Genomic DNA, 10,055 nt, shown 5'->3' on the forward strand with positions numbered 1-10,055 from the left:
CTTTACACTTACTGACACTGAAGCGCATCTGCCATTGTGCCAGTCTGGAGAGATCCTTCTGGAGCTCCTCACAATCACTTCTGGTCTTCACCACTCGGAAAAGTTTGGTGTCATCTGCAAACTTAGCCACCTCACTGCTCAACCCTGTCTCCAGGTCATTTGAGCAGTGAGGTGGCTAAGTTTGCAGACGACACCAAACTTTTCAAACTTTTTGGAGACTGGTGGTGCTCTGGTGGAAGTCAGTTGATCTCTTTATGGGCCTGCAGTCAATTTCTGTTTAGAGGATTATTGCAAATCAATAGGTAGTTTGCAGTTCTCGCCATGTGTACCTCTCCTCTTTGCAAACTTTCTTCCCTCTCCTTCTTCTCCTGGACTGCTTCTAGTCCAGCATTCCTTTTCTGGGTCCCTCCTTCACCCATCCTTCCTCTTCTAGAATCCTTTGTATGCATATCTTGAATGGATATGACTGCAGCTTAGGCATAACACCTTCAACAGTGGCATAGCTAGGGCACTAAGTTTTGCAGGGAGCACTAAGTTTTGAAGGGTTCCTAGGTTGGTGTTCCTAGGTTTTGGTGTTCCTAGGTTTGCATCACCTGGTACAAGAGGCTTCCGCGTCACCCCTATGATGGACCTACTCCCATTCAGTGGGCATCGCAGCATCCCAGGAGGCGGGCATGACAGTGCATCATCTCCCTACCCCCACTGGTTTTATGGCTATAACTGTTGATAGAATAGTGATATTTCAATACAGTTTGTTTAATCGCATTCTGCATGAAATTACATTTCACATGATATATAACATTATTCCTAAAAACCATGATTATTATTCCTAAAAACCACAATTTTAACCATTTTGGCCAGTAGTGGTGTCACACACACCTCGTGCGCATCACCTGGTACAACCTGCACTGCCTAGTGACGCCACTGCAGGGAACCCCAGCATGGTGTGAAAACAAATCCACCGCTTCCCCTTCGGAGCCATTCCAGGCAGTGGGAGCAAAACAGAGCATTAACCTCTGGGGAGGGACCACTTGCACACCATGCTGACGCTCCCTGCAAAACTTAATGCTTTGCACCCCCTTTAGCTACACCACTGATCTTCAGGCAATTTGCCAGGCAACATTAACTCCAACATTAACCCCTGCTAATTGGGTAAGAGGCACTTTTTCAAGTGGGTGCTCCTTTTTTTAGCAGGGGGAGAGTAACTGGCCCACCTCACCCCAGCACTGTCTGTTCTAGTGGCTGTCTGCTGGTATTCCTTTGCATCTTTTTAGATTGTAAGCCCTTTTGGGACAGGGAGCCATTTAGTTATTTGATTTTTCTCTGTAAACCGCTTTGTGAACTTTTAGTTGAAAAGCGGTATATAAATACTGTTAATAATGTTAATAATAATAATAATAAAGCCATGATCCCCTTTAGGCACTCAACATAATCTCCACAGTTCCACAGTGTTCAGTGCAGGAAACCTCCAATGGAAGTCATTCCACTTGGACCTGTTTCAGAAGGTTTCTTGGCCATATGTCCCACATCAACTGCATCTCACCTGGTGGTGGGATACAGAGCAAGACTTTTGATGCTGAGTGCAGCATGCAAACAGATTTGAGAGGGAGACAGTGATCCTTCAGGTGTCCAGGTCCCAAGCAACGTGGTGTTTTAGGGCAGGAGGTCTGGTCTAGAGGGTTGAGCCTCTATTTGCCTGAAGATAACATCCAAAGGTCGCCAGTTCAAGGCCACCGGCGCCGTGTGACCTTGGAGCAGCTGACAAGCTGAAGCCGAGCTGTTCCATCTGCTCTGAGCGTGGGAGGATGGAGGCCAGAATGTGCGACCAGATCAAGAAAGAAACATCTGAATGTTGTGGTTTCTTGAAAGATAGAACCTTTCAAATTGTAAAAATCCCTACGGGGATTTAAATTGCCTGCCTATGTAAACCGCCTTGAATAAAGTCCGAGGAGAAATCTGAGGACCAAGAAAGGCGGTATAAGAACATAAGAACAGCCCCACTGGATCAGGCCATAGGCCCATCTAGTCCAGCTTCCTGTATCTCACAGCGGCCCACCAAATGCCCCAGGGAGCACACCTGATAACCTCATCCTGGTGCCCTCCCCTGCATCCGGCATTCTGACATAACCCATTTCTAAAATCAGGAGGTTGCGCATACACATCATGGCTTGTACCCCATAATGGATTTTTCCTCCAGAAACTTGTCCAATCCCCTTTTAAAGGTGTCCAGGCTAGACGCCATCACCACATCCTGTGAAATACCTGTATTATTATTATTATTTATAGGTAATAGCCAAGACCTTGAATGGGGCTGGGAAGCAAACTGGAAGTCAGTGCAGTGCAGCGCTACTTTCAAATGATAAATCAGAGAGGCTTGCAGCAACTGTATCCATTTGGTTTCACGTCAGGCTACTTTTTCTCCCCTCTTTATGTCCTCCCCAGTTTCTCCATTCATGCATTCAGCTGGGAGCCATCACCAGCTCATTGCTAGGCCTGGAACCAGCAACCAATGGATTTCTGTAGTGTTACCTCCATGCGATGAGGCACTGGTTGGAACATTCCCTGGATGGTAAAAGACTCTTAGGCTGTGCAGTCCCACTCACCAGGCTTTCCACCGGCTCTCTCTGAACCACAAAGGCTTTTAGGTCAAGAGCCAGAATGGTGTAGTGGTTTAAGAACATAAGAACATAAGAACAGCCCCACTGGATCACGCCATAGGCCCATTTAGTCCAGCTTCCTGTATCTCACAGCAGCCCACCAAATGCCCCAAGGAGCACACCAGATAACAAGAGACCTGCAAGGCTTCCTGGGAATTGTAGTTTAAGAACATAAGAACAGCCCCACTGCATCAGGCCAGAGGCCCATCTAGTCCAGCTTCCTGTATCTCACAGCGGCCCACCAAATGCCCCAGGGAGCACACCAGATAACAAGAGACCTGCAAGGCTTCCTGGGAATTGTAGTTAAGAACATAAGAACAGCCCCACTGGATCAGGCCAAAGGCCCATCTAGTCCAGCTTCCTGTATCTCACGGCGGCCCACCAAATGCCCCAGGGAGCACACCAGATAACAAGAGACCTGCAAGGCTTCCTGGGAATTGTAGTTAAGAACATAAGAACAGCCCCACTGGATCAGGCCATAGGCCCAACTAGTCCAGCTTCCTGTATCTCACAGCAGCCCACCAAATGCCCCAGGGAGCACACCAGATAACAAGAGACCTGCATCCTGGTGCCCTCCCTTGCATCTGGCATTCTGACGTAACCCATTTCTAAAATCAGGAGGTTGCGCAAAAATCAGGAGGTTTGGGAGTTGGACTTAGACCTGGAAGATCCAGGTTCAAATTCCCACTCGGCCATGAAGCTTGCTGGATGACATTGGGCCCAGCCACTAGTTCTCAGCCTTACCTACCTCACAGGGTTGTTGTGAGAACAAAAGGAAGGGAGGAGGAGCCATGGTATAAAAACATGAAAAAGAAAGAGTTCTCTGATCAGTAGGAGGATCTTCTAGCTGTGTCGACCTGATGGTCCAATCCTGATCCAGTTCAAGACAGCTACAGTTGCAACACTGAGGGTTAGCCTGCATATGTGAATGAAACATCTCTGGTCAAATGCAATGGGTAGGAAAATTGCTAGCACCCCATAGGTGCTGTTTTGCAAGACAGTTGGTGCATAGGTTCATGCCTGTTGACTGAACCAGCCCCTCAGAGTGTGCATTGTTCATTGTGCCAGAAGTTGTGGAGCAATGTGCCTTCATGACCTGCTTGGGGAATACCTGAGGGTAGCTAATGGGCCATTTTGGAGAAAAATTGCTAAACTAGATAGACCTGTAATGTGTTCCAGCAAGAGTTTCTTATGTATACCCTCCCAAATGACACCTGAATCCATGCTGTTTGTCTGTGTTCAGGTGCAATCAGACCAGGTGCAAACTTCACACCAAGTTGTGGGCAGTTGAACCTATATTCTCCCAACCCAGTGGTTCCCATACTTTTTTTGACTGGTGGCTCCCTTGACCTCCTGGGTCATTGGCCACAGCTCCCCATTTGGGCTACAATCCTATACATTGTAGAGGATTGTGTATTTTTCACCAGGATTCCACTGCTCCCCTGACTGGTTTCTGCAGCTTCCCAGGAAGCCATAGCTCACAGTTTGGGAACCACTGTTCCAACCATTAACCAGTGTGGTCCATCCATTTCCCACTTGTTGAGGTCCACTCCTAAGGCCTTCAGATCCCTCTTGCAGCTGAACTTGTAGTGCAGCTGTGGTCTACCTGTAGGGCGCTTTCCTTGCACGAGTTCTCCATAGAGGAGATCCTTTGGGATCCGGCCATCATCCATTCTGACCGAGCCAACGCAGGCGTCTCTGTTTCAGTAGTGCGTACATGCTAGGGATTCCAGCAAGGCCTTAGGAGTGGACCTCAACAAGTGGGAAACCTTGTCCTCTGAGCAGCCCGCTTGGAGGCAGGCTGTGCAGCATGGCCTTTCCCAGTTTGAAGAGATACTTGGCCAACAGTCTGAGGCAAAGAGGCAAAGAAGGAAGGCCCATAGGCAGGGAGACAGACCAGGGACAGACTGCACTTGCTCCCAGTGTGGAAGGGATTGTCACTCCCTAATCGGCCTTTTCAGCCACACTAGACGCTGTTCCAGAACCACCTTTCAGAGCGTGATACCATAGTCTTTCGAGACTGAAGGTTGCCAACAACACACCATCCATTTCTGAGGACACTGCAGTTATAAGGACATAAGAAGAGCCCTGCTAGATCAGTCCAAAGGCCCATCTAATCCAGCATCCTGTAAGCAGCCCACCAAATGCCTCAAGGAACACACAAGGCAACAAGAGGCCTGCATACGGCTGTCCTCCCTGCGTCTGGCATTCTGAGGTAGCCTACTTCTAAGTCAGTTTAAGATAAAGTGTCCAAAGCCGACACCACTTTATCCATCCATCCATTTCCTGCCTCTCCAAGCCCCACTTGCTTGTCTGCTGATGGGCAGTCAGAGAGCAAATGAGTGCAAGTTAATTAAGAATCTACTTCTGTTTTCTTAGGAGACATCTCCTTTTGTTACCAGCTAAGGAGCCGGCTCATTAGGGAGAATCAACAGCCCCTTGACCATCTGTCATCTGAGCGCATACCTGGCAGAGAGGGTGGGAAAAAGCTGAAACCCCAACCAGGGAGGGCCTATAAGCCTCTGAAGCCCCAGCAAAGGAGACGACTTGTCCCACAATGTAATTACTTCAGGCCTGCCAGAGAATGACAGATCTAGTGAGTGGAAATTGAAGAATATAATTAAAATCTCAGAGAGAGAGAGAGAGAGAGAGAGAGAGAGGAAACTGCACAGAAAGAAAGGGATTCACGCAGGAAGGGAGAGAGACGAAAGCGGTAAAGGATACAAATTTACAGGAATCAGTTTGTCTTGTGGAATGGGTAGCATATGTCAGCACCATTAAGCTATAGTTTGCTTGCTTGTTTGAAGATTTTCTACCCCGCCTTTCTACCAGTAAGGGCAATCAAGGTGGCTTACAAAATGCAAAACATGTAACAAAAATTAAAAATTAAAAACAATTAAATAAAAACATTTTGCTAAGCAAGGAAACACAGAGAAATGCCAGGTTTTTTTTTGTTTTTTTTTCTTTTCTTTTCTAAATGCAAATCACCAAATTTGCCCAGAAATTTTGCCTGGGCAAAAGTTAAAATCAGGAGCAAGGTTGACTTCCAGTCCTAGAATCATAGGATGTTGGACACAGAAAGGGCTCTTAGATTAATTCAGTGTTTTTTCAAACTGTGGGTCGGGACCCACTAGGTGGGTCGCGAGCCAATTTCAGGTGGGTCCCCATTCATTTCAATATTTTATTTTTAATCTATTAGACTTGATACTCCCACGGAATGTGACTGCATTTGGGAAAATGTTAACAGATCTGTACTTTTAACAAACTACTATGTATATGATTTTAACAATGATAGTAAATGGGACTTACTCCTGGAAAGTGTGGGGAGGATTGCAGCCTAGGATGGTGAAAAATTTTCCTGCTTGGTGATGTCACTTCCGATCATGACATCACTTCTGATGAGTCCTGACATTCTCATTCTAAAAAGTGGGTCCCGATGCTAAATGTGTGAGAACCACTGGACTAATTTGTTAGATGAATTTATTTTAAGTGTCTAACAGCCCAATCCGGTCCACACTTTCCTGGGAGTAAGCCCCATTGACTCTAATGGGACATACTTCTGCGTAGACATGGATAGGATTGGGCTGTAAAATGCCACCTTTGATTAACTGGCTGCCAGATTTTTAAGAACTGGTGGTGAAATTTCAAGATATACTTTCTTTGTACTTGGAGGTTCCATTTAGCCTGCATGGCTCACGGCTCTCAATCAATTGTTCTTCCATGAATGTGTCTAAACCTTTTTTAAAAGGCTATTTAAGATATCTTCTGCTGCTGTGTTGTGGCTTTTGTGAGTTAATTGTGTACAGCAAATCTTGTGAGTTAATTGTTTACAGTTAATTGGGTACAGCCTAGGGCTGACAAAGCCTTAAACAAAGCAACCAACTCTATCATCCTTTAAGATCCAGTCCCCACCAGAAAGCAGAAGAAGACTTTGGTTCCAGCTCTCCCCATTCCCCCTTCTGAGTTGAATTCCCCCTTGAATTGAGGGGAAGATTGAGGAATACAGTACTAAGATTTTTTTATTAGCCCAGAACTCCTGTTGATCTTGGTTTAAAGCAACCTCAGTGACAGACAGAAGGCAAGGCAAACGAGAGGAGCCTGGCTGGAGTCAACCAACCCCACATTTCACTATTGTCTTTGTTGACTGGACATGATTTAGCCTGGTTCCTTTCATCCCAGATGCTTCCACCTGGCCCATATTTGCCAGAGACACTCCTTATTTTCTTGCCTTTATCTTTGGTGTGTATTTTAAGAGAAGCATTTTGGGGATGCTTTATTGATATCATTAGTTTAGCTACAATCAGTGGGCCGCACCAGATGACGCTCACCAGGGTGGGTGACACCACTACTGGCCAGAAAATGTTTTAAATCTTATTTTTGAATAACTGTTGTTGGCAACCTTCAGTCTCGAGAGACTCTGGTATCGCGCTCTGAAAGGTGGTTCTGGCACAGCGTCTAGTGTGGCTGAAAAGGCCAATCCGGGAGTGACAAGCCCTTCCACACCGGGAGCAAGTGCAGTCTGTCCCTGGTCTGTCTCCCTGGCTATGGGCCTTCCTTCTTTGCCTCTTAGCCTCAGACTGTTGGCCAAGTGTCTCTTCAAACTGGGAAAGGCCATGCTGCACAGCCTGCCTCCAAGCGGGCCGCTCAGAGGCCAGGGTTTCCCACCCGTTGAGGTCCACTCCTAAGGCCTTCAGATCCCTCTTGCAGATGTCCTTGTATCGCAGCTGTGGTCTACCTGTAGGGCACTTTCCTTGCACGAGTTCTCCATAGAGGAGATCCTTTGGGATCCGGCCATCATCTATTCTCACAACATGACCGAGCCAACGCAGGCGTCTCTGTTTCAGCAGTGCATACATGCTAGGTGTTTAGAATAACACCATCATGTGATATATAATTCAATGCATAATTTCATGCAGAAATGAGACAAACCGCATTGGAATACCTCCAGTCTGTCAAAAATTATAGCCGAAAAACCAGCGGGGGTGGGGCACTGGTGCATCCCCATGCCCGCCAACTGAAGTGTTGCCCATCCACCTCATGGGAAGAGGTCCTTCATGGGGGTGACATGCTGGCCTCCCACACCAGGTGACATAAACAATTGTGACGTCACTGGCTACAGTTTTCATTCTTCAAGCTTCATCCTTTTTCCCTGGGCCTGTAGCAAGAAAGGAACATAAACTGCTGTAAATTCAGACCATTGGCCTCAGCTCCATATCGCTCCAACCGAATGTTAGAGGCTCTCTGATGAATTTTCCCCCCACTCCTACCTCCACAATCAAACTTGGGAACATCTGCATGCAGTGCAGGGGCTCTGCCATTAAGATGGATGTAGCTAGGATGTGATTCTTGTCTCTAGGGCACATACGTGCCAATGCAGGCATATGAAGTCTCATGTTCCCATGTACCGCACAACCTGCCATTTTGTATGTGCTCATTGTCTGACCTGGATATAGCTCCACCTATTGGACAGTGTTCTGCCAAACCCCAATCCGCTGGGCCTCGTGCCCGCTTAAGGCTGATTAGTTTCCCTTGTGAAACTCACCAGTGCAGCAAGCAAAATTCAGAGTCCAGTCCCAGTCCACAGATTCCAAGTAAACCAGTCCAATCAATGAGAGTTGCCAAATCAGAGTCCAGAGCCAATAAGCCAAGTTACAGTCCAAGGGCAGATTCGTCCGTCCGTCCGTCCGTCCGTCCGTCCGTCCGTCCGTCCGTCCGTCCGTCAGTCTCCAACCTGCACTCCTCCTACAACCCACACCACTAGTTCCTCCAGGTGCTGTTTATATGCTCCCAGGTTCACTTTAGCCTCTAGTGGCTGCAGCTGTGCAGCACACCTCCAGCTACTACCTGGGCTTTAACCCTGCATTTACTTAGAGCAAGGGGCACTGTGGACACCACACCCTATCTCCTCCGTAATATCATCCGCGATGTCACTACAGACAGCCCTGCATGTTGGCAGAAGCTGTTGTAGAGGTGGCCAGGGCAACCTAGAAGCTGTTTCTGGTTCCACAGCTTAGCACACAGAAAGCTTCCAGTGAGCCGCCTATATTGCCACAGCGAAGGGGACTTTGCCTCTTCTGCCCTGGGTCTTGCCACTCTTGCAAGAAAAGCAAGCCGTGATACATACATGCCTGGACATCCAGGTGTTATCTGAACAATGGGAGGGAAGATGCTGATGCAGAAAACTGGCGGCCCGGCTTCCGTGGAGGAGTGAACCGAGGGGACCAGAGGAGAGGAAGAACATCAAATGAAACCCCTCCCCTCCCCTTCCTAGTCTTAGGTGTTTGGGGGGGGAATAAAACAGACAATATGCTACGGCTGGTGAAGTTTATTTTGAACATTGTCGAACATGTTCGCCTCCTTTGCCTCCATCGAAAAGCTGCTACCTGTGGAGGAGAAAACGTGCTGGCACAACGTTGGGATGACTTTTGGATGGCCTGGCCAAAAGGCTGCTGGGTCCCCAGTCAGAACCTTCTGCTTCCCTCCCTGTCTCAGCTTTTCAGCAGCACCTCTCCCACCCAGGGCCATTTCAGGCTTCTAGTCCCCAGTGTGACCGCATCTCCTTCCACAGTTTCCCGTTATTTTGGGTGATCATGTGCTCACAATCCCTATGAGGTTTCCTCTGTTTTCTTGCGTTCTGATGACCAACCTCTGGGCTTGGAGACGAACAGGAGACCTTTTGGGACACTGTGATCTGCAACCCACCCTCAATTATCTTGTCTGGTTTCCATTCCTCCTGTTTGTGGCTTTTTTGGAAGCAACGTTCTCCCGATATTGAAGGGAAGAAACTGGCTTCTCATGAAAGGCATGCTCCCTCCCTCCCTCCCTCATTATTTAACATTAAAAGCATTTCAATTAGCCCCACTGGCATTGCCTTTGATGCTTTGTTCCCTGAGGTTTTTCCACTACATGTTCTAAACTTTCCCCACCTCTCTGATCCTACCGCAAAGTCCCTCCGTTGGCCTCTCTGAAAGCGGTTAGGACCGGGGAGACTCTGTGCCCTGCCCTTGTCCTTTCTCCGGCACCAGTCATCCTACTTGTGTCTGTCTCTCTTTTGACAGTCTTTTGCCTCCCCCTGGCCACATCTGTTCTAAAACCAATATTGACTCAGAGAAAAGGGGGGCACAAGGAGAGCCCCCCTGCGTGGTTGCTTTAATCAAAGCTTCCCCCCAACTAATGAAGTTTTTACAAGGTCTCTAGGTGTGAGTCTTATGGGGGAAATACCGTCAGAGGAGGAGGCCCTTGTTATGTTCAGGAGGATGAGATGGAGATTCTCAAAGTGAACTCTTACACCCAATATTAGGGGAATAGTATCTTGGCAGACCAATTAAGGAAGGAAGGCAGCATGTGTGTGCTGTGTGTGTATGTTGTGCATGTTTTTCTTCCAAGTTTCCATAGGAC

This window comes from Tiliqua scincoides, chromosome 9 (assembly GCF_035046505.1).
Source record: "Tiliqua scincoides isolate rTilSci1 chromosome 9, rTilSci1.hap2, whole genome shotgun sequence".
Classification (NCBI taxonomy): Eukaryota; Metazoa; Chordata; class Lepidosauria; order Squamata; family Scincidae; genus Tiliqua; species Tiliqua scincoides.